Below are 24,671 nucleotides of genomic sequence, written 5' to 3' on the forward strand. Positions count from 1 at the left end.
GTTTAAATTTTCAAATAAACCTTTTAATTTGCAAAACAAACCTACTTCTTGGCTCAGTGGGGTCAGGGGGATTCTAAGAGGGGGGTGTTATACAAGGGTTGTCATCCAGAGTACTGAACTGGACATAAAAATACATCAATATGGGTTTTCCTCAGCATCCCAGACTAGGCATTGGGCCTCATTACAACTCAGGCGGTAAGGGGTTTACGGCGCCGTAAACAGCGCCGACCCTTACCGCCTGAGTACGAGATCCCTTAGCGCCATGGAGATCTTAACGGCTGCTTTTTGCAGCCGTTAAGATCCATGGCGCTAAGGGACCATGGAGTTAATTACGCCACCGTAATTTACGGTGGCGTAATTAACGCCTTCCCCACTCCCATTATGCCCTATGGGGCAAAAATGGGAATGGGGAAGGGTAAATGGGGATTGGGGACGTACCGCCCCGCCAAGGTCGGAATGGGGTGGTAAGTCCGCCAACCACCATGGCGTAAACATAGTTTACGCCATGGTGGTAAAGTCACGGCCCAGGCGGTAACTTACCGCCTGGGTCGTAATGAGGCCCATTGACTTAGCTGTAGTATTGATTGAATATCGCTTAACACAGTGGGGGCTCGGAGCCGGGATATTCTGGGTTAGATTTATCATTTGTGCAGCTTAATACAGTGTGCCAACTGACCGTATACACATATCCGGTTAGATCACCACGCTGTTTTACACTGTGAAAGCACCCATCAAAGGAACACTCTAAGGAGAAGGTCTGTTTTGCAAAATAAAATACAAACTTCTGTAAGTCAGGAAGGAACTCAAATTCCAGAATGACGACACTGGTAGACATCAAAATAGCCAGAGAGCACTTCTTACATAAGCTATTTGTGAGAGGTGAGTGGACTCATCAGGACCAAACGGTCTGGTTACAGGCAATCGCGCAACAGGTCACTGAAACAGGGTCAGATATATGGAGAGATCAGGGTCCCTTACATGTGGCCCTGAGTGAACTATACATGGCTCCAAAAGCTAAAGATGAACACGACAAGATCGTTAGGATAGCGGCATATTTGTATCTATATATGGGAGCCATGCAGGACAAATGTGCTGAAGGTCAAGATCTGGCAAATAGGCAACAGATCGCGTTAGAGAAGGCCCAATCTGACCTGGTCTCTTCTGAGCAGAGGATGCACGGAAGCCAGGAGTCAGAAAATGAGAGCAGACAGTATCTCATTAAAATCAAAGAGGACATGTGTATCCTGCAACAGGAAAAGTCTGACCAGGATACCAGATTTCTGGCCTTGCAGAAGGAGTACCAAGAAGGTTTGGACTCCCTACTGCAGAGCCAGAAAAAGCTGGAGCAACAGCTAGACTTCAATAGGGCATGTGCTGAGCAGGTAGTCACCCTGCAAAGCCATCTAGATAGGGAGAAGGCAGAGAGCAATAAACTGATTTTGAAAGACCTGGATACCCAGGAAGAGTTTGACCAGGAGCGCCAGAAAGCTGGTGCCTTCCAAAGGCAAAGGGATGACCTGGCGGCACAGATGCAGGCTCTTAGTCAGGAAAGGGATACCTTAGGCCAGGAAGTCTGCCACTTAAAAAGGAAAATGGAAGAAAATCACCTGGCCCTCCAGGGACTGGGTGACCTCCAAAAAGAACACCAGAACTTGTTAGAGCACACCAGGAGGGTGGAGGATGCTCTGGCAAGAAAGGAGCAGGCCGATAGGGACACAGCTCAGGAGGTAACCCTCCTGCAGCAAAGACTGGCCCAGTACTCCAGGACCAATCAGGAGGCCCAGAGAGAGAATGAGGCTCTCTGCCAGCACAATGATAGGCTCCAGCAACAGGCAGCGATGCAGGAGAGACTGATAGAGTCTAGTAAGGCCTTAACTGAGGAACTGAAAGCGCAGGCTCTTGCATTGCAACAGGGAACATGGGCGGATAGAGATGAGGTTCGCTGGGAAAGAGAAACTCCTGAGCATAACCTCAAGAGCCCTAGTACCAGAAGCCTTCATCTCTCCCAGTCCCTGGACTCTGCCACCCCCATGTCCCCTCGCGCACATGAGCCCAGGGCCACGGGATGGCAGATTACTATCCAGCTAGAAGTATGGGGCTCATAGGCCAGTACCTCCCGGGAATGGAGGGGCGGGCATCCGGGTATGGGCACCCAAGCACAGTGCAATTTAGTGGGGAACCCCAGGAGAGTAGGCCCATTAAGGACATCCTGAAAACCTCTGCCCAGTTAGGTCAGTGGGGGGGTACCCATCAAATCCTTGCAGCAAGGAGGGATCTGAAGACTCCTCTGAGCATCACAGGACACAGGAGACCAGGTCCCCACATTCTGTCAGCCATTCCCAGGCTTGCAGAATCCGGGAAGACCTGGAAGATCAGACGGGCACCTCTGGGAGCAGTGCTTCTGAGTCAGAGGATGAATGGACCAGGGTTACTCGAACCAAAAAGGCCAATAAGGCAAAAAGGGCCTTGCTTAAGGACCCCTTAAAACAGATTAAGGCAATAAGGAGTGTCATCACGCCTTATCACAAGAACTCCAAGTATTCTGTTTGGGAACACTTGGAGCTTTATGAGCAAATGATGGAGACTTTCCATTTGAAAGACAGCAGTAGCTGCATTCAGTATGTAAAATGGACATTCTCCCCAGAATACTCCAGTTTCTTTGCGGGGGTGGAGGACCAAAATCATTCAAGATGGTCCACCTACAGGGCAGCCATCTTGAAACATTTTTTTGTTCACAGAAATCCCCAAGAGGCTCGCAAGGCAGCCTACAATTTGCAATGTGGGGAGGATCAGGCCCCACAAGAATTCGTGCAGGAGTTAAAGCGTGCTTTTACGCAGACTACAAAAAGGGTACGCACGGACAGTAAAGAATTTTTTAATACGTTTTTCCATGCCTTACCCAAATACATAATGACCCAGCTCGTGAGCGATTTTCATGAGAAAAGATCTTTAGACTGGGTCATTGAACAGGCTACCCGGATCTATGAGGTGCAGAAGCCCAGCGAAAAAAAAAATAATGCGCAGAAAAACCCTAAAACCAACAGCACCCCTGCTGCTGCCAAGGTGGCAGAGGTAAAGGTCACCCCTGTTTTGGATTTGGAGATGGGGGGGCCTAAAAACCTGCCTGCACCAAATAATTCACAGCCCCGAAGGCCCTCGGGCCAGTCACAGACAGGGAGTCGAGGAGGTAGTCCCACAAATGGGGTCCCTCGCTCCCCTGATTATGTAAGTCCCTGCTACAAGGGAAACCGACCCATCCTGGGTTATGTGTGGACTCCTCCAGCCCAAGGGGGGGGATCCAGCCAAGCACCTGGCCCAGGGAACTTCCCTCCTAACGTCCCCCAGGAGGGCAGAAATTCACCAAATCCTGGGCAGAACTTTTATCCCAGGTATCCACCCAATTTCCAACCCCAAAACCCTCCATCCTTCTTTCCCCAATTCCCTGAGCCCAGACAACCTAATCCGGGAGAGGGGAGGCCAAGGGTGGAGGGGTACCCAAATCTTCCCAATCCGGGGTATTACCAGAGAAGGGATAGCTACCCTTCCCGGGATCAGCCCAGGGGAGAAAATAGAGCCCCGTATCAGCCTGAGCGGGTTTCACAACTTGAGCGCCAGGTCCAAAATATGGCACGGGATCTGGGTCACATACTGAGGGCTCAACAGAACCCTCAGATGAGCATGCCACCGCAGAATGCCCCAAACTCTGGACCTGGTGCTCCAGAACAATGACAGGGGCAGCACCCAGATAACCCACCGGTTCCCAGGGAGGAGGCACAAGGGGAAGGGGGGTGCAAAGCCTTGGAGGAAGCTTCCTTCCCAACTTGTAAACAGCCCCTGGAAAACCAGGAACCGGAAACAAAATCTCCTGCCCCTGAAAGCCTGCCTCCCAAGGAGCAGAGGGGGGGGGGCGTAGGAGAAACAAAGGACCCTAACAGACCCACTTTGTGGAGGAGGTACAGGTCTTCCAATTTGAGGGAGAGGGATCCTCAGAAGATCCTGGGAAAAGGATCTTCTCCTTCAGAGATGGGGGAACTCCTCCCAAGGAAAAATGGGTCCCAAGGGATGCCAATTCAGAATGGGGAGATGTGGAGACTGAGCTACCGCCACCCATCATCTCATCCCAGAACCGACAATACCAAAATCCCATGGGTCAAACCCATCCTGATGACTGCCTCCAAAAAGGGGGGGGCGGCCCAGAACCCGAAACCATTTCCAGTTGCCAACTTTTTCTTTCAGATTCCCCAGGCTCTCCACAGAATTCTGTCCAAATCTCTTCGCTAGCAATGTCCAAAACCAGAAAGTTAGCCCACCAGTTGTCCAAAAATGTGCATTATCTGTGCCCCCTTGAGGAGAAGGAGGGAAGATATTATGCCCCGGTACAGGTACACGGGCAGGGTACAATTTGGGCACTGGAGGACACTGGATCCCAAGCTACCCTTCTGTCCAAAAGGGCCTTTGATGAACTAAATGCAGGAAGGGGTGAGAATTACCGTATTCCTCTCACCTCTCTTCCTGGGCAACTGCGGAACTTTGACAGGAAGGAGATTCCTGTCGAGGGGACTGCAGATTTGGACATCAAAATTGGGCGACACAGGGTGAAACACCCGGTCATAGTAGTGACTCCAGAGGGCACCCCTTGTTTACTAGGGAATGACCTCCTGAGAAGGTTGTCACCCCTAATAGATTGCGTAAACAAGGTCCTCTGGACCCAGACTAGCCGACCAATAAAATTAAAACAGAGTGTCAACCATGTTAGTTTAAACGGCACCTGCCACATGGTTGAACAAAAATCTGACCAAGTAGAATTTTACTTCCAGAACAACCAAATTCCAGACGTGACAGTAATAGCAGTAGGACAACAGACTGGTGATGGGGGGCCTTCTCTATTTCTGAAAATCAACCTTCCTTCCAGTTTAAGGTGGTATTCCACACTGGAAGGAAACACCCTGAAATACTTTACTAATCCACAATCAGAAACTCCCACCCCGATAGTCCAGAAAGATGTGAAATCAGCTCAGAGCCTGGCTGATATTAAGCAAATTGAAGAGCAGTTGTTCATCCCTGTTCAGTTAAATGATGGGAAGGACTCTGTTCTCGCTTGTGTGTGTGTGAACAACGGTAAGAGCTTCATCAGCGAAGCCATGTTCCGCCAACTCCCAAAAGATCCAGCCATTCCCACATTCAAACTGATAGACAAATGGGAAATGGACCTGGAAGCACCTAATTCCAAACATCTCCTGCCAAGCAGGTGTATGCTCAAAATCCCCATTGGCAACAAGAGCATAGTCCATAATTGTTGGGTCGTGCGAGACGTCACTGCCGCCTTTTACATAGGCAGTGACATTCTCAATCGCTTTGCCATTAGTTTGGACCTAATAAACTTCAAAGCTTGGTCCCGATTAGCGGATAATCCCATGGGCTTCGATGACCCAGAAAAAGCATTTAGGTCAGCTCAATTGCTACCTTATGTAGTTGAAATTCAGATCAAAGAGGAAGTCACCATCCCAGAAAGGACCCGACAATTCTCCCTGGAAGTGAAAGTTAAAAGAGGACAAAAATTGAAAAACCCTGATGCTTATATACATCTAAATGCTTCTCTCCAACAGCAAGGGTTGGGGGTAAACCCAACACCATTAGTCAACATAGAACATGACACCATTCCAATAGAGGTGGATAACAGCGACTTACACAGTATTACTCTAGCCGCAGGCACCATCATTGGAATGGCGGTTGATGACCGACATTTCTCCATTGATTTAGGAAATGAACTGTTAGGACAGATCCCCAAGGACTGTTTTGACAGTGACAGTGATGACAACACAACACCAGACAGGATTTTCACCCGGCATGGGGGGAACTTCCTGGTGTACACTTCTTGCCCTTATGGTAAGGAAGCGGTGACTTGTGACTTCAGGAGGGATGAGGTGATTTTCCAGGTCCATGAGGGCTGCCTTTCCCACCTGAAGCCTCCAGTCCAAATCAGCACTCTGACCAGGGACTTCTCCACCCAGCTGGAGGAGGCTGCTGAGATAGCCAAACCAGAAGTCTTTTCAGGCTTCAGGCAGATGGTGGAAGAGAGAGTCAACCTAACTGATGCTTGCGTGACTCTGGAACAGAAGCAAAAGTTGAAACAAGTTTTCTTGGATTTCCAAGATCTCTTTGCGGTAGACTTATATGACTGTGGTCGCACCAACATCCACACAACAACAATTCCCACGGAGCCTGGCATGACTCCAGTGTTTGTGAAGCAATATTGCTTGCCTCTCGCATCCATGGAGTCCCTTACTGAAATAATTAAGAACCTTGAGTCCCGGGGAATAATCCGTCCAGTCCACAGCACCTTCAATAATCCGGTGCTGGGAATATTGAAGCGAAACGGCCAGTGGAGACTCTGCGCCGACCTTAGGGAGCTCAACAAACGGGTCCATACTTCCCGATGGCCTCTGCCCTACATTGACCAAGGGCTGGCCCAGATCCAGGGGTCACAGGTATTCACAGCAATAGACCTGACCAATGGATACTGGACCGTGCCTGTCAGTAGGGAGGACCAATACAAACTGGCTTTTACCTTTGGGGGCCAGCAGTACACATGGACCCGGACTCCCTTCGGATACCTCAACTCCGGCAATGAATTCAACATTTTCTTACATAAGCCCATGCCCGACCTGGGTGAGAGGGGTAAACTGGCTTATGTAGATGATGTCCTCATCAAAAGTTCATCTGTGGAGGAACACATAGCGGAGATCCGTTATGTTCTGACGCAGTTGAGGGCCGCCGGAGCAAAACTTTCCTTTCAGAAAGCACAGTGGTGTAGAACCCGTGTTAATTTCTTGGGGCATGAGATTACTCCTCAGGGTCTCTGTCCCCAGGAAAAGAAAGTGGAAGCACTTCAGAAACTGAAAGACCCCACCACTCTGCGGGAACTAAGGAGCCTCCTTGGACTGACTAATTACAGCAAAAGGTTAATTGAGGGCTACGCAGAGATCACCAGACCCCTGATTCATCTCTTGAAGGGGGGGTCAAGTAGGAATGGGGTCCAGAACAATCCGAGGCAGTAAGACAACTCAAAAGAAGCCTCTCACAAGCGCCTTGCCTAGCTTACCCTGTCAGAAACAAGGAGTTCTTCCTGGAGACAGGGTTCTCTAATACGTGCTTGACTGCAGTATTATACCAAAAGCATGACAAGGTCAATAAAGTAATCTCCTATGCGAGCAAAAATGTATCCTCTGTGGAGGAAAAATTCAACTATTGTGAGAAGGCACTCCTGGCAACGGTGTGGGCATTGAAGAATTACCGCCCGTTTATCCAGGGGGAACACATCATAGTGGAGACTCCACACCAGCCTCTGCAATACCTCCAAAGTGACAGAATCCGGGCCGGAAATGTGAGTAATTCCGGAATTACTTCCTGGATTCTGTCAATGCAAGACTTTCCTGTAGAGGTCAGATATGGCCAAAACAAGAAGAGTCCCCTCGCGCAAGGTCTGGCTGACTTGCTTGATTTTGCCAGAGAAAACTGTCACCAGGACGAAAGTCTAAAAATCAAGGACAACATGGAGGTATACCTTAATTCCCCACACAAAGGGCCTCATTAGGACCCTGGCGGAGAGGGTGTTACGCCAGCGTAGTGCATGGCGTACCTCTCCGCCATACTACGAGTTCCCGTAGCGCCATGGCGGCCTTTTCCGCCTGGTTTTACCAGGCGGAGAAAACCATGGCGCTACGGGACCTCGTTGTTAATTACGCCACCGTATTTTACGGTGGCGTAATTAACTCCTTCCCCACTCCCATTATACCCTATGGGGCAAAAATGGGAATGGGGAAGGGCAGAATGGGGATTGGGGATTTACCGCTCCGCCGAGGTCGGAATGGGGCGGTAAATCCGCCAACCCCCATGGCGCTATCGGCGGCTTTCCGCCATGCTTCGCGGTGCATTTAGCACCGCGAAGTCCGCCTGGGTCCTAATGAGGCCCAAAGTCTTTGAAGAAGACAAGTGTGAGGGAATGCCCACTGTCTGTGTGGATGGATGCTCATATTGACAACAACGGGGAGAAAGAACTGGTGGCCGGCGTAGGCAATGCACGGGTGAAGGAGTTTCCAGAACCCTCCGCTGGATACAAAATTGGTCCCCGAAGTAGTCAGGTGGCAGAATTGATGGCTGTGCATCAGGCCATCCTCACTGCTGTCCAACATCAGCTCCACAAACTGGTCATAATCACAGATTCGGATTATGTAAGGAACGGGTTCGTGGAGCACCTGGTTAACTGGAAAACCAGAGGCATGTTATGTGCTAATAAACCCCTGAAACATGGGAAATTAGTTCAAAACATCGATGATCTGGTCACCTCGAATGGGATGACCATCTACTGGAAAAAGATCAAGGGTCATTCCAAAGTAGAGGGACCAGACAAAACTGGAAATGACTTAGCTGATCAGCTGGCCAAAACCGGGGCCATCCAAGGGGATCTAATAGAAATAGAGTCCCTGTGGCGGGAAATCCAGGTCACTGTGATCACTAGGTCCCAGACAAATGCTCACAATTATCTTTCAACTGCCCAATGGAGTAAAGAGACCCCTGATGCTGATTTGATTACAGCTCAGAGGGGGATCCAATCATTGGTAAGTTTTACCAACACCTTGAGGACCCTAAGAACTTTCCCCTGACGGATACCGATTACATTGAGAAAGAGGACGTAAGAGTGTTGATGAATATAAGGAAACACCTCCAACACGCTTTTGCCTATGCTCAGCGGAATCTAGAAAGATTAGGTGAGAGTATGAAAACGCACTATGATTTGAAAACCACCAGGAAGGAATATGATGTGGGAGACCGGGTCTATCTATACAATTTCCAAAGGAACCAGGCCAAACAGCGAAAATGTTTGCCTACATGGAAGGGACCCTTTGAAATTATAGACAAGATCTCCCCTGTTACCTACAAAATCCGCATCCCCAAAGGTAATTTGGCGGAAGGGGAAGATAAGTGGGTCCATATTAATCAGCTGAAGTGTTGCCATCCCAGGCACACTCTGCAGCAACTGGAGGAGTCCTCTGCAATACAAGAGGGGGCCGATCCAAAGTAATTCAGTTCCAACCCTAAAATATCCCATATATAGTCTCCAAAATATTACGACGCTTGTAAGCCACTGTCTCTGAATTATATCTTGTTTTTAAAAATTGGAAATCTATGTCTATTAAAGTATAAAATGTATATGTCGCCCCACTATATCAATAGTGGGGGAGAAATGTCTATGAATAGGTATTGCCGCTTTCCTTTGTCGTCCTAGGAGAAAGAAAACATGGAGACTGACCACGGAAGGCGACCTGGGGACTGGGAGCGAAGATCCGAGGGGCCCGGGGTACCTCCCAATCCTCCCATCAGGACCAGCAAGGAGAACTGATTGATCGACTGGAGGGAGGAAAAGATGCTGAACTGTGCCATCTATGGAATTGGAAGAAGAGGAGGAACTGGAAAAAGATGCTGAACTGTGCCATCTATGGAATTGGAAGAAGAGGAGGCGAACATCCCAGATCTTGCGAGTTCCATCAGTGAAAGGACAGAATGGCCATCGCAAGAGGGGGGGCTTGTGGGATGTTTTTACCCATGCTTCCAAGCCCTACCATAAAACTGTGCAGTACTGGCATGGAAAACATCATGATGGCCAGAACTCCCCAGAGAGTGCACAGGGAAAACATGAAGAATAGGCTGCCACCCATTTTTGCCTATGTTGTTTGCACAGGAGGGCACTGCCTAAAACCACCATTGGGCTACACACACAGTAGCCTGAAACCATTGGGAATGGCAATGCTGATTGCCAAAAAGCAACTCAGAACTGTGGGGAATTAATTTTCTTAATCCCAAAAATGGTTGCAATACTGGTACTCACCACTATCAGAAAGCCGGTGTTTTAAAACCACCAGACTTTTGTGTAAAACTGAACAGAGGAACCCAAACCAGACCAAGGAAAGACTTGCTAAGAGGTGGATACAATGTAAAACTATATTCTGAAATGACTTGAAGGAATTAATTATTTAATGTATAGGTAAAAATTGTAAGTTTGATTTAAACTGGGAACTAAAGTGACATTTAGCTGAATTCTGCCTGACAACTACCCCCGACAGGAAAACCTGCTCAGCCACTCTTCCCAGGCCTAGCTGCATCCTGCTTCCCCACCAAAAGGAGTTGACACCTCTCTGATTAGATTAGGGGAGGGGCACAGGCAGGAGGTTGCACAAAGCCTTGTCCTGGACTCAGGCAAATGTTATATTGGGGGGGCCGTAAAGTGGCTTCCTCTTGGGAGAAGTGGGAGGAGAAGTGCCTCTGGGAGCCACCCGAGCTGGAGGCGGGGGCAGACAGAACCTTCCCCCATGTGCTTTGGAACCTAAACCACACCAATCTGGGCCAGAGCATAATTTTAAAAAAGATGGATAATTCATAGAACGGACTTGTCAGAATTATATAAGTAATATCATTATTCTTGTGATTTTTCTGTGCACGTTTTAAGAGGTGTTAGGACCCTGTGGTGTATGCTGGGGGGTTGCTAGCGGAAATTAGGGTCTTACTCCAAATGTCTGCATGTTAAAAATCTGACACTTCATCAATTAATGTCCATACTCCTTGCGCACATGTGTGTAATTTTTGGTAAATGTCCGATATTGGTAAACTAGTCAAAAAGCGCAAAATGTTGTCATTTTTGAATGCAAGCCCCCAGGAATATCAGAGGCGGACAAGCATGGACCATAAGGAATATATAATGTGCACATGTAATTTCAACAAATTGTGTATCTGGGAAATATGTATTTGAATCAAATATAGATTTGTGGGCAAATTGACCAGGGGAGGATCCTCTGGCCCATAAACAGACCTCATCATGATGTCAATCCATTTCCTTCCCCCAATCATGGGAGAGGGGAGAATTGGGCCAATGACAAGTAGAGAGGGGCAGGCTCAGTTATGCCACGCACACACCCACTTCCAAAACACATAAAAAGAGACTGCTGGGACAGGTAGAGACATTCAATTCCATTTTCTGCGGGACGCTCTGACGGGAGACTCCAGACTTCACATCCATCAATCTTCAGAGACCAGAAATTTACTTCAGAACTTAAAGCAAGGGCCTAAACCCACAAACTGAGAACTCTTCTCAGCAGGCCTCAGCATCCTTAAAATCATTTGCAAACTATTCCACAGCCGGGCGAGCTGTCTGAATTCTTTTGCCAAGAACTTTTGCCAGTACCCAGAAAGCAGTGTTACATCCAGAATCCACTTGATCCGGACCGGAAAGCAGAGCAGTATCCAGAACCAGAGGCCGCTGTATCCAGAAAGGCTAGACCGGCAGAGCAGAGCTGACCCAGACCGCTGTGAGCAGAACCAGAGATCCGGATCACTGTGAGCAGAACCGGTGCCTGATTGACCCGCCGAGCAGACAGAACCGCCGCCGGACATGTTGACCATATCCGCGACGAGGCCTAGTTCAAATTTATATTGTGAGTACCTAGCAGAACTGTGCAGAACCAATCTCTTAGTTAAAATAATCTAATTCAAGCTGTCACCTGTCATTTTGAGTTTTACTTTAAATCCCAAAATCTACCTTTATTAAATCGTCCATATCGCTGGAACCGTTTGGGCTAGGAACGAAATTTCATTTCATTTTAAAGCTGTGATTCTAGGCTTTCCAACGAACCTAGAACCGACTTCCTACTCCCTATACTTTTCCCACAGTCGCGATTTACGCACTTGCGAAATTTACCACGATTTGCGATTTTGGTTCAATTTCTCCACTTGTCAAAATAGCTGCTCCATTCTTTCCTTTGTTAAAAATCAGTTTGCAACCTGGTAATAACTCATAGAGCATTGCTAAAGTGAGCCCGAACTAATACCAACAAGCATCTCTCACTCACCCTGAATCTCTAGAGGGAATTAAAATCAGTTAGCACATTTTCCCATCCATTGCCATCACATTTAAAAGCATTTTGGGCCTGTTTTTCAAACTTCTGCCTGTTTCCTCTAAGCTTGCTGGGGGGAACTGCATTTCGTATTGCATTTTGTTGGGATTCTTGAAGACTGTGTGCTCTCCTTCCAGTTCTTACATTGCATAGGGGGGGGAGTGAATTGTCAAGGAAAAGTGATTACATTGGGCCTCATTACGACTCAGGCGGTAAGGGTTTTACGGCGGCGTAAACAGCGCCGACCCTTACCGCCTGAGTACGAGGTCCCTTAGCGCCATGGAGGTTTTAACACCTGCTTTTAGCAGGTGTTAAAATCCATGGCGCTAAGGGACCATGGAGTTAATTACGCCACCGTAATTTACGGTGGCGTAATTAACGCCTTCCCCACTCCCATTATGCCCTATGGGGCAAAATGGGAATGGGGAAGGGTAAATGGGTAAATGGGGATTTACCGCCCCGCCAAGGTTGGAATGGGGCGGTAAATCCGCCAACCACCATGGCGTAAACGTAGTTTACGCCATGGTGGTAAAGTAACGGCCCAGGCGGTAACTTACCGCCTGGGTCGTAATGAGGCCCATTGTCTTTTGTTGAAGCCATATCAAGTTATTTTCTGTACTGCATTTCATTCATCATTGCGTTTCCTTGAACCATATAAAGCATTCTTTCCCACCTTATTCTTCTGTTCCTATTCATAAGTTACCTCTTGCTGATTACTGCTCATATTCACAAGTGTAATATCCTATATTGTTTAAATTTTCAAATAAACCTTTTAATTTGCAAAACAAACCTACTTCTTGGCTCAGTGGGGTCAGGGGGATTCTAAGAGGGCGGTGTTATACAAAGGTTGTCATCCAGAGCACTGAACTGGACATAAAAATACAACAATAAGGGTTTTCCTCAGCATCCCAGACTAGGCATTGACTTAGCTGTAGTGTTGATTGAATATCGCTTAACAAATTCCATTACAACAATGTGCAGAGGCATTGTGCCATGAATCAGTACGACATGCAAAACAGACATACTCAATCTCACAGCAGCTAACATATGCTGCAGAGTACCACATGACAATTATCTTTTAGTATCACCGTGGGACCACTGACCTTTTCGTCATTTCAAGGTACTTACTGCGTATAGTAATTATGTGACACCGTTGGATATCATTTTTCAACACATAGACTACTTGAATGGGTTACCTTATGGTGGCACTTATATTATATATTCCATCTATTTAGAATGGAACTACTTTTCCCATATCCATTCACATTAAGATCACGTGACTCTCTCCCGTGGAGCATATTACCTTATGAACCGTTATATATCACATCTATTTAGAAGAGAACTTCAGTTCCCTTAACCATTTATATTAGGTTCACGTAACTCTCTCATATGGAGTATCCTACCTTATGAATTACTATACATTACATCTGTTGAGAATGGAACTTCAGTTCCCAGGATCATGGACATGCAGGTCACGTGACTCTTACATTGAGCAAGCCACTCTACGAAGCAGGCGTTGCCTAGCTACGGGCTCTGACCACAGTGGACTGAGTGGCCTGAACACACACAGGCAGTGCACAGGACATTTGCGCTTAGCAAAACGACTGGGTAAGTAGCATCATTCAGAATGAAGCATGTTGGTTTAATCGATTAGATTCCAGAATGGTTCCTTTGTTCTAATGCGTATCTGATTTTTCAGATAACGCATTCCGAAACAGAGATTTTGAATTTTTAACCGCAGTCTCCTCCCACTCGGGATGAAATGGTGAGTACTCTCAACCATTTCATAGTGACAAATAGAGTTTCTAAATATGTACATTATTGGTACAACAGGTGAAGTCCTACATGAAAATGAAGTCTCGAGTAGACATATGATTAAATAATACGTGCAACAACACGCCAGAAGCTCCATTCAGAGATTAAGAACCGAGAGAGATATCATCTCCGGACATATTCCGGCAGAAGGTAAAAGGATGCACTGACTATTTAGTTAGTAAAGTTGATGGTTGACTCAAATGACAAGGAGTAAAATTGGTTCGTTATTATTTACAGGTGAACAGCACCAGTTTCTAATTGAATATGGGCACTAATTTGGACAAGACTAGATGACATTTCCATCATTGAACAATGGAATTAAGGAACACTGAAAGATAAAATTATTTCTGATTATATTGACAAAGTGGTTGAATTTGTACTATACACTATATGTGAAATACTGCTGAAAAAATTTAGTTGTGTTATTTTTGCTCCTGAAAAAGAGAGATTGACTCTCGAAACACGTAGAGCTCTGTATTATATTTAATTGTTTAATTTTTCATTTTTAGTCTCATGAGACAAATGTGCAAAAGAATAAATTTCTCATGATAACCACCGATCAGGTTTCATTTCGAAGTACATTAATGATACATATGTGAACCAATATCCGAAATAATTTTCTTAAATATATAAATATATTCATTTTTGAACATTGTATCTAATTTTGATTGGAAATTTGTTCCAATAAACATAGGTGTGCAGGGGACGTGAGTTCCCATTAATTATGGGTACTCTATTGTTCTCATATTTCAATTGACTTGTGATGCCAGAGTCATTGTTTTCTCCCCCGCACCCTTAACATTCTTGAAGTTTCAGATAGCCATAGGAGCTTAACATTTTTTGAAAGTGATAATAACTTTATATCTACGAAGGGTGTGCTCTCGCTCACAGCTTGTCATAGTTTTGTATAGACCAGATGGGTAGCAAGGGAGACCTCTGCAGTTGAATGTGTGTATGCAACATTGGTGCTGAAGCGTTGAGCACTTATCACTGTGCTGGACCAACACCTTGGAATACAATGCTGCAACGACTGAGCAAGATGTGTGAAGTCTATTTACATTGAAGTGGGAATTTGTACTCGCGTTGTGGTGTTGCTTGGAGCAAGGACATGTGATCATTAGAAAAGCACTGATTTACTAATCATTTCCTGAAGTAGTAGAACTATACAACATACAAAGCCTCAGAAGCCCTTTACCTTGCTTCATGGAAACTAGTCTGCTGAACCTGTGCTATATTCGCATCGGTTCTGCTTTTGGGAATAATTGCTGTATTAAGATTTTCTGCAGAAGGATAGACCGTGGAGATTTGTTGGGACATTGCTGCACTTATTAAAAATTAGGATACGCTTCATCACTATTTCCGTTAGTATGCATATTGCTTGACGTTCGTTTTTTAGGGAAGTAGGCTCACATGGGTCATACAGAGCCCGCTTCCTCAAAAACAAATTTAAAAAGAGGGAAAAACCAACAGCACCCCAGAGGGATCCCTGGCGTGCTAAGAGCTAGCACCCTCTTGTTCAATGGTTAACAAGGGCCCGGGCCCTATCCAAGACCAGCCAGACTCGGGCTGGTGGGCCATCACTGGCCCTGTCCACCTCGTATGTGATGGCTTAAGTACTTTTTCTAAGTAGAGCTAGCTCTCTTTTTTGACTGAGAGCTGCTATATGATTGCCTCTGATTCAATTCGAGCACTACAAAGTTGAAGACATTGTTCTGTGATAACATAGCAAAAGATTTTCTCTTTGCCATTTTAGGAGGGATTTGTGCCTATATTCAACTTCTTGTTCACCCTCTGGTTAACAACAGAGCGGCCAGAATGTTGTGCTTTCTAAGCTCTCCGAAGTGGTTCTCGGCTGCACTTAAAACGGAACCTAAGGTTGCTATTCTCATACATGAGGACATCTCTTTATATCATGGGTCTTGGAGGGATGTCATGCTTTACTGAATTCACTTGCCCTTACTTGAGTTTAAATTATCTTATGTGCACAGTTTAATCCCTCTGCCATAGCTACATCTTTCATTTTATGGACATTGATTAGGTGGATACCTAAGCATTAAAACGTAAATTGTCAGGAGCAAGACCACTTCTCTTGAACCACTTTGGTGCTCAGGAACGTATCCTGAGCTTTCCACATGAATTGTGAAGGACTTAGTTATATATCTGAGTTTTATAAGACACCAACCACAAGCACAGGTGCTTTGTAGAGCCTACACTACAAAGCAAACGAAATGGGAAAGACACATGTCCCCTGCACCTTTCCATTACTATCACAATGCGCAAACTGTATGAACTGTATAACACACCTGAACCACATGTGAGGCCACACGAGCCAACTAACACCATAATTAACAATACAGTGTCTGTGCCCCATGCAGCCAGTTTTAACCAGACACATCTGTGCACTTCTTAGGCCCTATACCAAGAAGGTCCTGACACCCAATTCCACTACAGTAATATGAGTGACCTTTGACATCCACGCAGGGCCCAATGCTGCAAGCCACCACGTTACTACCAATTTGCAAGCATGACACCCTTGGAAAACAGGGATTATTCTATAGTGTCAAGCTGTAGGCCATTTTAGCCTTCTCAGCCCTTGGCTAAATAAACTTTTAAGGTCAAAGAAGGGGATAAAAGGGTTGTGAGCATTTTCTAACCAAACACTCTGCATTGACTTTCATATTCCTGGAAGCTTGCTGAAGTCATCGATAGTCTGGAGATTGAGGAGTCCGCCCAGGCAGAGTTGTGGTTTCTATAAAGTGTCTGGAACTTTGCCTGCTGTTTGGAAAACGTCCACTTTAGGGGAATAAGTATCAGCGGCATTGCGTTCAGGCTCCCCAAGGCAGGGCATTCTGAATCCCTGCCAGCCCTGAATGGGATTGTAGGCACTCAGCATGGCAGTGTTGGGAAGGAACCAGGGTCCTCCCGAACCCCCAAGCGCTTTAAAGTTAGGCAAGACCTCTTTAAGGTGCTATAATGGACTAGGGGGGACGAGGGGCACTGGGGAGGCTCTCTCATGCAAACATAATCACATACACAGACATGGGCAAGCACTGAAGAGGGTAGTTATTGTATACATAGAAGGTGCAATTAACTATTAGTTGGATAGATTTGTAATGTTAGATTCCAGTCATTTTAAAAGTTTAGCTAGTGCTGTAGATGAGTCGAACTCCCCCTCTTTCCCAGAAGGAATGTGGCCTGTGGGATTCAAAATAGGCTGCAGGCTCAGTATGCAGTGTTCTTCACTATGGCCAGCGCGAACTGCCTCATTAGGTGTCCACTGTCTGTCAAGGGTCCATGAGGGTTAAAAATAGAAATCACATGTTTTGTGCAGCAAAATGCAGAAAGGGATCAATTATAAGAGTGGAGGAAACTACAGGACCCAGATAAACGTGAGCCGGATGAGTGGAATATGGAGAGAATGACTGGAAAATGTTTGTATACAAACAACAATGTTTAGCTTTCTATGTGCTAGGCCTCAAGGTTTGTAAAAGTCTGCAGAGCTGCAGTGTGTTTTTGCATTGTTAGCAAAATGGAGGAAAGCATGAGCTACAGTGCATTTTTGCATAGCTAGAAAAATGTAGAACCTCATGCCCTGACAAAACTGCTGACAACGAGGAAAGAAGGCTTTGGAGTATCCCTATTATGGAAAAAGTACAGATTTGGCTGAAGTCATGATCCATCTCCAGTGACATCACCATGGCAAGTTAGGCCTATATAACCCCCTGCCTGACACCACTTCGGCAGGAAGGAACGGGGAGAGGAACAAGAGAAGACCATTCAGGCAGCAGAGTCATTTGCTACCTCATTTCCAAAATTAAACTTGTTATCCTTACAAGATCGCCTTTTTGCCTTATTTCCCTAGACGGGTGTATTGATTCTGGTGTGAGCGTAATTAGGGACACCTTTACAAGTGGTGACTATCCAGACGTGATCCCAGTTGCCCCGTACTTTGTGGAAGCCCAGGCCACTTCTCCAGTAAAGAGCCACATCCACCTACAGCGACTGGTCCCCCAAATAAAAAAACACGTGTTTCCTGAGTGGTTTTAGAAGGAGCCATTTTTATAGAACTCATCTTTGCTTTCTGAAGTGGTGCATAGCTCCATAGAGAAGGACAGGCGGTATTGGATCCCCTATTGGTGAAAACTCCGGTGAACACGCACATGTAAGTAGACTCTTGTTAGAGATAACAAGAAGGGGACATGTGTGTATGACAGTATGTGAGGTGTGAATGTAAGAGGTACGAGGTCAATGACATAGAGTGGATAGTACTTTTGGTGATGTGTTAAGGTATAGATTGAATAGGACCTTTGGTTATGTGTTATGGTATAGATTGGATAGGATTTCAGGTGATGTGTTAAGGCATAGATTGGATAGGAGTTGGGTTATGATTTGAAAATGTCACATATTTCTGTTTTTAACGGAAAAAGGGAACCTCAGCATGTAAAGACTGGGAAGAAAGGGAGCCTCACTGTATAAAGACTGGGAGGTGACGGATCCTCAGCCATAATAGGTTGAGAAGGTAGTGCCATGCGGAATTCTTTTATGATGATAAAAGTAATGGGATCCTCAGCATGTAAAATAAAGCTGAGAAGGTGGTACTACGAGGATATAAGGAATAAATAATTAGTGGCTCGGTATAAGGCATGGGCCTGGATTTTAGTCAGTTATTTTAGTATATTTTCTCTTGCTGTCGTTTGTGGTAAAAAAGAAAGAATGTGGTTGAGTCGCGGTGTGTGTGTGTGTGAAAACTAAGTGGGAAAAATGGGGTGGGGAAAATGTGGGTTGATCTGTATTTTTGTGTAACGCATAAGCAATAGAATGCACAATATTAGTATGGGGGAAGAAACCTCAATAAGACACATGCATAGGGCCCTGCCACTGTACTGAGACAGGATAGAAAAATATCATAGACAATGGGTGTTAGAAACAAAGGAAGGGGTGATGTCCTGCTCCTGGCCAGAGCAGGGCTCCCATAACAGAAACATGCTAGAAAAAAGGTCAATCTTTTTAACAGCAAAATATAAGGGAAAGAAGTTACAAAAAAGAAAAGAGATTTTAGATCTCTGGTGATTATTCGAGGATATGGAAGATCAGAAAGATGAAAAAAGAGCTCCAATGTAAGGGGATATACCCTGTAATGCCTAAACCTGCAGTAGGGTATATGAATCTAGTCTATAAGCCTCCAGTGGTAGGGAATTGTTGACAACAGTATCATCAGTATCAGCAACTAGAGGGGGGAACTCAAGAGCTTTTGCACCTCCACATAACCCATCCACAAGCGCTGACATGCCCGTAGCATCAGTCTACCCAGGGGATTCACAAGCAGATATGAATAACAGGTTAAGAGCGTTGCGGGAAAAGTTGGTTAGGTGAAAGGAACCCGGAGAAGTACCACCATAAATAAGGGTACCTGTGCAGAAAATGCATTGGAAGTCAGTAGATGATTTGGTTACATTCAACCCTGGGGCAATAAGAAATGTTTGTGTCGAAAAAGATGATAGGGAGAGGGTATGGACGGTTCTGGGACAAGAAGTCGAACCAGCGAGGGAAAATTAATAAGATCAAGGTGGCAGAAATAATGAAGAGGCAGGGGAATACAGAGATTTAGGAGAGGAGGTGGCGAGAAAGCATCCCTGCCACAAGAGGCAGTGGGGAGGGATAGACCAAGAAATCAACCAGATTTAATGGTGGTAGTACAAGATCAGAAAAACACAGAAAAGGGGTTGAACACCAAAATAGACATGCAGATGTCTCTTATACATAAAGGAGAAGGGATAACGCAGTATGTGCCATGGCCTCAAATGGACAAAAATAATTTGATTAAAGCTCTCCCCAGTTTACAGCCAGAGCCAGTAAATGGATCTATGAATTTGAGAAAAAACAGCAGGGGTAGCCTTAGCACTAGGAGACCATAAGAGTTTACTGGTCACCATAGTTGGAGACCAGGCTGAGGACACATGGGTAAGGGCTGGGTACCCTGTGACAATTCTTGCAAATAACAAATATGATGGAGCAGCCTTTAATGAAGTAAAGGCAGGGCTATGGAATACCCTATGAAAGATGTACCCATGACTTACATTCTTTAATAACAACAAAGTTATTGCAGAAAAAGTCACAAGTTCACAGCGCTTATACAGTGATTAAGAAAATAAACATCAAGGCTGCGGGTATCTGGGCGGTGTGGGTGTACTGCCAATACACATCCACAGGAATAGTTGAAGAAAAACAAAGATGTTCCCAGTCTCACTGCGCCAAGAAATTATAATTAATTGTTTGTGCAAAGAAAAGCCTTTATTGTTTGTGCGAAGAGAAGCCTGACACGTGTTTCAAGCTGTGTACAGCTTTTCATCAGAGGCTTAGGTTGCAGCAATAAGAACTCCACATTTAGAGTAGGACAATGCCAAATACAGTTCTCAAAATGCCTCGCAGTTGCGGAAAGCTCAATGACCGCTTGTTTCAGTCTACTCGTGTTACCATTGCAAAAGGTAACACGAGTAGACTGAAACAAGCGGTCATTGAGCTTTCCGCAACTGCGAGGCATTTTGAGAACTGTATTTGCCATTGTCCTACTCTAAATGTGGAGTTCTTATTGCTGCAACCTAAGCCTCTGATGAAAAGCTGTACACAGCTTGAAACACGTGTCAGGCTTCTCTTCGCACAAACAATAAAGGCTTTTCTTTGCACAAACAATTAATTATAATTTCTTGGCGCAGTGAGACTGGGAACATCTTTGTTTTTCTTACATTCTTTAATGCAGTGCACAATGAGTGATGATGAGGACCCAGTTAGGTTTATTATTAAGTTACTTGAAATGCAGAGAGTTGAGACAGGAGTGCAATGAGACCTTTCGGTAGCATTTTTCTACTTTATCCTAAAGAGGGGATTACCAAAAGAGGTCCAGAAAGCACTAGATCAAATAGTGGGAGTTGAAGCCAAAGGGTGGGTGGAGATACAAAGTATAATAGTCCACCATTGTAAGAGAATCAAGGAGCAGGACAGGGAGATCACCCAGAAGAGCAAACGGATGAGGCAATACTAGTGGAAAAGAAACTAAATAAGGTTGTTGTCCCAGCACCAGTGAGGACACCGGCTCAGGAGGAAAGGACAGGAGATACTCAACAGATTGTGAATGTCAAAATTGTGGCACGATGGCCCAAAGAAGGACAGGGACAATGGTTTGGGGGAGACAGTACACCAACCCACAGTGGCAGTGTGAAGAGCATCAAGGGGAAGAGGGGGATTTTGAGGAGCAAGAGCAGGATGCTTTGGGGGGAAGTGCTCCGGGGAGGAGGACTGGGAACATCACAGTGCTGGTATTGCTGGAGATGGGGGCATTTTGCAAGGGAATGAAGGAACAGGCCTGGGATGGGACTTAATTATGGACCATTGCCTCAGAGCAGGGATTCCAAGGGCCTCAAAACAAAAAACGGGACACCCGCAATTTGGTTGAGGGGGTTAAAATCAGGTCCCTTATGGGATTGACAGGCAAGGGCAACGTGGTCAACAACCACAGCAGGGTGAGGGAACACAGTTTAACAGGGTGGCAAGGGGAACAGGCGACCCGTTCCAAGGAGTTACAATGGCGGGGGGCAGCCCTTTTTCATTCCCCGGTACAAATACATATTCTGATTAAAGACAGCCCACAGAGAGCACTTGCGTGTCCATTTCTATCGATACCTGCACACCCTGGAGAGGAGCCCTTGGTGGAGGCAAAAATAGGAAACAAGCAATTCATATTTGCGGTCGATTCAGGTGCAACACAATCATGCATTATGGAGGGGAACTTTCCATTATCAGGTAAAACTCTTGCCACGCAGGGATTCTTTGGGGCTATTTCTACGGTTCCATACACTGGGGAGCTGGATATAAAAGTGGGAGGAAAGGTAGTACGAGCCCCCTTGTTATATTCATAGAGTTCCCCTGTTAACTTGTTGGGTAGGGCTCTGTAAACTAAATGTAATTATATGATCAGGGGGTAGTGTGTTCCACTGCGGGGATGTGTGTAGGTTGAGCAATGGTACTAATCAATGCAATGGCAATGGCAAGGGAGTCAGAAGTCCGTGGAGTTAATGTGGTCCGAGACATATTTGTCTATGGCATTAAGGTACTAGCAAAAGCAGTGCCACAAATTGCGACACAATGTTGGTGAGTGCCCACAGTTTATTTTCCAACCCCTGGTGCCACCCGAGGTGGTGGCAGGGACAATCTTGTCATTAGATTTGCAATGACTAGCAGTGTCAGACAAAAGAATAGTCCTGATTGGAGCAGATCAGGACGGGTACGAATGGCACACACTATTATATGTAGACCCGACTGTACAATTGAAGGAAATGACTGATGAGTTATTTGAGGACAGTGAGCAAAATGGGGAGATCATTTTGGAAATCTGCATTCCCTGTGATATCATGGTGCAGTATAGGAAGGTACAGTGCCCCCTGATGGCAGTGGTGACCCTGTCTTTATTTTTTTAGGAGGACATGCAATATGTGCCAGCACAATTCTGGACTGTTAATCCACATGATGTTGGGTTGCTGAGATGTGACCCCAGTACAGTTTATGGTTAAGTCAGGAGCTCCCGGGAGTACTCCCGAGGGTGCGGCAGTACCTGTTGTCAAGGGAAGCAGAGGAAGGGATAAAAGGCACTATTCAGGCTCTATTAGAGCAAGGGATCATCGCGCCATCCACATCCCTGTGTAATACGGCCATATACCCAGTCAAGAAAGCAACAGGGGGTAGTTGGAGGATGATCCAGGATCTACGTCTTCTTAATGACGTGGTGCAGAAGGAGTTTCTGGTCGTTCCAAATCCTGTAACAATCCTATGTAGCATTCCCAAGACAGTGACATACTTCACAGTGGTGCATCTGAAGGACGTTTTCTTCTCAATCCCACTCCACCCTGATTCATGGTATCTCACTGCATTTATGCATGGTCAACGGTGCTTCGAGCACACGCGATTGCCTCAAGAATTGGCTTTTCACTGGGGTTCTGATTAGATTTTTTTGTCACAGGTTCAGCTGTTACATTTTGGTAGAAATAGATTATTATATCTGGATTCATTTTAGTATGGAGACTCCACTCGATCACTTGTGCCAGGTGCTTTCAGGGCATAAATTAAACATTCTAAAGTACCACATGGAATGGTTACGAGAAACTAAGGGGAAAATGGTTAAAGCATCGCCAGAGAAAGGTACATTTGATAAAGAGATGTTAGAAAATATGCATACCTTTTTAGCTACACAGTATAAGGGTTCTAAATTAGAAAAGCGACATCATATTTTAGAGTTATGCAACACATATGATGAGAAAAAGAGGAGCCCTCTGCGCCACCACCATATGAGTGTTATCCCTTAGCGCCCGCCGAAGGATACTCCAATACAGAGTATGAGCCCCCAGCAATTACACCAGTGACTGCGGATAGATGAAGGCAAGAACCAACGCTTTCAGAGAGGGGCAATGGAAGATTGAGAATGGGATTAGAGGAGAAATGACACCTTCATCAGCCCAGTTAGCAGGAAGATTATGACTCAAAGAAAAGGAGAGTGTTACGCCCAAAAGGCAGAGGCTTCCAGATAAGTCTGATCCAAGAGAATGGTGAGGGGATATGCTGCCGAACGCAGTATGTTTTTCTAAAGTATGTTTTTAGAAGCATGGCATAAGAACATAGCATTTTTTAATCATATGTTGAAAAGGGGGTTTCCTAAAGAGGTTCAGCATGATTTGGACATGGTTGTTGGGATAGAGGTGAAGGGGTGGCAAGAGATACAGACGAACATTATTCATTTTTGTTAAATAAGATTTGAAAAAGAAAAAGACAATGCTGAAAAGGCACAAAAAGTGGAATCTAAGCTTGTCCAGAAGAAATTAGATAAAATGAATCTGGAAGGAGCAGTGATTACCGACTCTATTGTGGAACTTCAGGGACGATCGCAACAACTGGGGCACTTTGAATCAGGAGGGACAGGTGGGTTTGCTCCTGATTTAAGGCCGATGAGAGGATTAATTAGGGGAAGAGGAGCATTCCTGAGAGAAGGTGGGGCATTTGGCAGGTTTGATGGGATGAGGCCCTGGTTGATTAGGCTGATGGGAGGTCAGTATGGAGGGTTGTATGGAGTTCTATACTGGTCTTGCAGGAAAAAGGGGCATGTGTCGAGAGATTGTCTGAGAAGACCTCTGTATTTTTTGATTAACGTCCTAATCCATGGGCATTTGCTGGTAGATTTCCATACAGCCCTTTGCAACAGATGCAGCCCCCAACCCTGCCATATGCCCCAGGATCTGTGCAACCAAAGCAGGTTTGTGTTGGTCAGAGCCCAGTGATTGAAGTTGCACACAACTATATACCTCACTCGGTCACGCCAGCACAGACATCGGTGTAGATATGGGATAGGAATCATTTACCTCAAGGAACATTACTCTGGAGTGAGTGTTTTGGGAGGAAGTCCTTTCCCACTCCTGGGTGCAAATGTGTATCCAGATTAGGAAAGCCCACTGAAATCTCTAGCATGTTCAGTCCTGTCTGTTACTGCTGATCCAGAAGAGGAACCCCAGGTAGATGTATCACTAGGAGATCAAACATTTTTGTTTACGATAGACACAGGGGCTACAAAATCTTGTTTCAAGGAAGGTGGGTTTCCCTTATCAGGTAAAACGATGGACACATAGGGATTATTTGGCACAGTCCTGTTGGTTTCATACATGGAGGATCTGCGTATCAAGGTGGGTAATCAAAATGTATCGGCTCATTTGTTATATTGCACTGACACACCAGTGAATCTTTTGGGTAGAGACGTTCTCAGCAAACTAAATATGACCATTGCATTCACAGAGAATTGTATTGTATGCTCAACTCCAGGGTTGTACCCAATAAGAACAACAGAGCTTCTGCATGCATGTTATAGTGATAGCGTGA

This window comes from Ambystoma mexicanum, chromosome 3q, assembly GCF_040938575.1.
Source record: "Ambystoma mexicanum isolate Mex_15411 chromosome 3q, UKY_AmexF1_1, whole genome shotgun sequence".
NCBI lineage: Eukaryota > Metazoa > Chordata > Amphibia > Caudata > Ambystomatidae > Ambystoma > Ambystoma mexicanum.